Source organism: Arachis ipaensis, chromosome B08 (assembly GCF_000816755.2).
Source record: "Arachis ipaensis cultivar K30076 chromosome B08, Araip1.1, whole genome shotgun sequence".
NCBI classification, from domain to species: Eukaryota; Viridiplantae; Streptophyta; class Magnoliopsida; order Fabales; family Fabaceae; genus Arachis; species Arachis ipaensis.
Window position 1 is genome coordinate 112,325,140 of NC_029792.2, and position 5,128 is coordinate 112,330,267.

Genomic DNA, 5,128 nt, shown 5'->3' on the forward strand with positions numbered 1-5,128 from the left:
TTAGGCGCAGCCCATTCTCAAATTAGGCGTGAGTTATTAATGAATCACATGTTGCCCACCCCTATGCACAAACCATGCGAGATCTTCTATTTATTCTGACTAAACTTTAATTTTTATTTAAAAATAGGAAAAGATATTATTTAGTTTTAGAAATTATATTTTACATTAATTATGATTAGATATAAAAGGGAAAAGAATTAGCCTTTCGGGCTCTTCTCGGCTCTTCTACCTCATTCCGTAATTTATAGTTTACATGAATCCTAGTTTTTCTCTCTGAACCATGAGCAACTAAACCTCCACTGTTAAGGATAGGAGCTCTGTCTATTGTATGAATTGATACTATTATTTTTCTATTTTAATTCATGTACTAATTTATATTTCAAGAATTGTTTTCATTCTTTACCTTATGAATTTGGGTAGAACGGAAGTATGACCCTTTTTCTAATTGAGTTCTTGTATAACTTGGAAAAGTTCTTTACTTGAACAACAGCTTGAAAACATATTCTCCTAAATTTCTAATTATCTGGACTTAACGGGATACGTGACATATAATCCTCTTATATTTGGGTAATTAGGATTTTTGTGGCATATAAACTATAATTAAACTTCACTCTCTAATACGAATTAAGTGACCAAGGAATTGGCGGTTGATGAATTTTAGAGGAGACTAAAAAGGTCTAAGCCATTAGGGTTTAGTCACATATAGTTTGTCATGAATTAAATCTTACATGATTAAAATAATTAGTAAGAAAAGTCAATCTGAAAAATAGATAACTCTAAAACCTTAACTGTTTCTCTATATATTATTCACAACTTGTTTACTGTTTGCTTTCTAATATTCTAAATTTACTGTTAATACTTTTGAACATTCAAACACTCTTTTCTGTTTGTCTAACTAAGTAAATCACTTAACCGTTGTTGCTTAATCCATCAATCCTCGTGAGATCGACCCTCACTCACCTGAGGTATTACTTGGTACGACCCGGTGCACTTGTCAGTTAGTTTGTGGGTTGTAAATTCCGCACCAAGTTTTTGACGCCATTACCGGGGATTGACTGTAATTAACAACTTTTAGTTGTTTGATTGCTTAAATTAGATAATTTTTACTTTAGTTAAAATTTTTTTTAGCATTATTCATTTTCAATTTTTAATTGTTCTTTTTCTTTATTTCTTTATTTCTTTCTTTATTCTCGTTCACCCCCAACCCCGTTTTCTTTTTATTTTCTTTTTTAATTTTTTTTATTTCACTTTCCTATTGTTTCTTTCATTATTTTTTTTATTTTATTAGTTTTATTTGATCCATTTTTTTATTTCTTTTCAAACTTTTTTTCGTTCTTTTTTTATTTACCCTATTTTATTTTATTTTTGTTTTTTTTATTTATATATTCATTTTTTATTTTTATTTTTCTATTTTATTAGTCTTATTTCTTTATATATTCATTTTTTTTATTTTTTTATTTTATTAGTCTTATTTAAATTTTAGCTTTAACTCTTGAATTTTTGCTCAATTATTTTTTTTATTTTCTGAAATTAAGTTTGGTGTAGTAAAGTAAATTTATTTTAATTTACCTATTTATATTTTTTATAAAAAAATAAAAAATTAAAAATATTTCGAAGGTTTTAATTTTTTTATTTAGTTGCTTTATTTTATTTCTTTTACACAGGTTACCTCACTGGAAATTTTTTACACTCTGACGTAGAGAATCCCATCTTTTCTTGTCTTTTGTCTATTTATGAGCAGGAACAGGGACAAGGAACCTCTAAACGCCTTTGATCCTAAACTTGAAAGGACTTTGAGGTGGCGTTTGCAACACGCAAGACTTTACAAGGCTGCAGAGTCCACTATGGATCATAATAATGCTGCTAATGCCAATATGAAAAATCCGAATGGGAATGAGCAACCTAGAAGAGTGCTTGGCTCTTACACTGCTCCTAATGCAGACCTTTATGAAAAAAGTATTGTGGTGCCTCCTATAGCTGCAAATAACTTTGAACTGAAGCCACAGCTAGTTACTCTTGTGCAACAGAATTGTCAATATCATGGACTCCCTCAGAAAGATCCAAATCATTTTATTTCTGATTTTCTGCAGATTTGTGACACTGTAAAGACTAATGGAGTGATTCCTGAGGTATACAAACTCATGCTCTTCCCATTTGCTGTGAAGGATAGAGCAAAACTGTGGTTAGATTCTCAACCCAAGGAGAGTCTGGATACTTGGGACAAGGTTGTCATTGGATTTTTGACTAAATTTTTCTCACCTCAAAAGCTTACTAAGCTAAGGGTGGAGGTTCAGACTTTCAGATAGAAGGATGGTGAGACCCTTTATGAAGCTTGGGAGAGATTCAAGCTACTGACTAGGAAATGCCCTCCAGACATATTTTCTAGATGGACTCAGCTGGATATTTTTTATGAGGGCTTATGTGAAATGTCCAAGATGTGCTTAGATAATTCTGCAGGTGGTTCTTTGCACATGAAGAAGATACCAGAGGAGACTATTGAGCTTATTGAGTTGGTTGCTAACAACCAATACTTATATTCTTCAACAGAAATCCTTTGCACTCTGAGACCTTTCAGAAGAGAGGCGTGTTGGAAGTGGAAGCTGTTAATGCTCTTCTTACTCAGAACAAGCTTATGTCTCAGCAAATAAATTTACTTACTCAACAGTTGAGTGGAATGCAAGTTTCAGCTGTCAACACTCAGAATGCACCTCAAGAGGTCCCTTATGACATGACAGGTAATTTTATGCCAAATGAGAATTATAATTATGCTCAATCTTCTATTGAACATGTCAATTACATGGGGAATGCTCCTAGAAACCCCAATAATAATTCCTATTCTAAGACCTACAATCAGGAGGTGAAGAAATCACCCAAATTTTAGGTGGAGAGAGCAACCTCAGAGGCCACAAAATTTTAATTATAATTCTCAGGGTGGTTTCCAACAGAATAATTTTAATAACCACCAGTTTCAGTCATCTCAGCAAGCAACATCTCAGCCCCAGCAGAACAATGATTTGGAAACAATATTAGCAAGTTTTAGACAGGAAACTAGAGCATCAATTAAGAACTTGGAGATTTAGATGGGTCAATTAGCCACAAAAGTTAATGAAATTGATCAGAGAATGACTAATAGCCTTCTTGGTAACACAATTCCAAATCCAAGAGAGGAGTGCAAGGCTATCACCTTGATAAGTGGACAAGTGGCACGTATGGAAGCACAAGTTAATGAGGAGCCAGTTGAAAAAGAAGCTCCAGAGGAGAAGAAGGAAGACGTAGAGCACGTCCCTCCAAAGTGTGCGGACAACCCATTCCTAGACTCTCTTGACATTTATCCTACATTGCCAAAGGCTCCTGAGTACAAGCCTAAAATGCCATATCCTCACAGACTTCAAAAGGAGACCAAGGACAAGCAGTTTTCAAAGTTCTTGGAAGTCTTTAGAAAGTTGCAAATCAATATTCCTTTTGCTGAGGTTTTGGAGCAAATGCCTCTCTATGTCAAATTCATGAAGGAGTTGTTGTCAAAGAAGAAGCCTTTAAAGGGAGATGAGATAGTGGTCCTAACTAAGGAATGTAGTGCCATAATTCAGAATAACTTGCCAAGGAAGATGTCGGACCCAGGGAGCTTTCAAATCCCATATACCATTGGGAGCACCACCTTTGAGAAAGTATTATGTGATTTGGGAGCAAGTATCAATTTAATGCCCTTGTCTGTGATGAAGAAGTTGCAAATCCAAGAGTCACAACCCACAAGGATAGCATTACAGATGACAAACAAATCTATAAAGCCTGCATATGGATTGGTGGAGAATGTCTTGGTCAAAGTGGGTAAGTTCTTCCTCCCAGCAGATTTTGTGATTCTTGACACGGGAAAGGATGAGAATGCCTTTATAATCCTAGGAAGACCATTCCTAACCACTGGGAGAGCTCTAATTGATGTGGAAGAAGGTGAATTAGTGCTTAGAGTGCATAATGAGCAACTGGTTTTTAATGTCTTCAAAGATATACATTCAGCAGGTGAAGAAGAGAGGTGCATGCAGACTGAGCTTATTGATCCAAACCTTCAAGAACCCCCTGATGACGGACAGCAGAATCTGCAGCTCAAACCTCCTTTGGTGACAATCAATAAAATTTCTCCTGATATCAAACCTAAGTTTGGTGTCAGGAATGCATCATTCACCAAGGAGGAGGTTCCCAAAAAGAAGAAAATACCCAGGGGATGGAGAAACAAGAAGATCCCCACTGAAGGTTTCTCCCCAGGAATGAAGGTGGTGTTGACTAGCAATCCAGTGAGGACTTATACAGTAAACAGAATCCTCTCTCTGGAGCATATTGAGCTACTTTATGGAGACACAGGAAAGAAGTTCAAGGTGAGGGATGAAGAACTGAGCCCCTATGATCCTCCTCCTTAGAGGAGCTGACCGTCAAGCTAGTGACGGTAAAGAAGCGCTTGTCGGGAGGCAACCCGATGCTTTCATATCCTTAGTTTAATTTCCGTTTCTTTGATTTTATTATTTATTTGAATTTCATTGAGTTTCTACTGTTTTTTCTTTGTTTTACGTGTATTTTGATCATGCAGAAAAAAAAACAAAACAGAAACAGGCTCCTAAATACAGAATTTTGAACACTCGGGAGGATATTGATTCAGATTTAGGTGATGCCTAACTTGAAAATTTCAAATCAAGCGCCACATACTACACGCAGAGAAGAATTTTGCACTGGAGGGTCTGCGCCTAATTTGAAAATTTTCAAGTTAGACGCCGCATATTACGCACAAGGGAACAATTCTCTTTGAAGGGTCTGCGCCTAACTTGAGAATTTTCAAATTAGACGCAAGCTGTGAAGACACACCTCAAGTTAGGCGCAACCGAATTCAAGTTAGGCGCAGCAGGTGTTTGAACACTCGGGAGGCTTCAAGTAAGGCGCAGCGAAAGAAAGTGTGCCTCACGTTAGGCGCATCACAACTTGGAGTTAGGCGCAGCCTAACTACCCCAGCCCCTTTCCCTTTTCACCCCACCTTATTACCCTCAATACTTCCAACCACAATTAGCCTATTCCTGCACCAAATCTTATTTAATTCCGTCCCACCCCTCAACTCAATCACCAGATCCTTTCCTTTTTTCCATGCTCC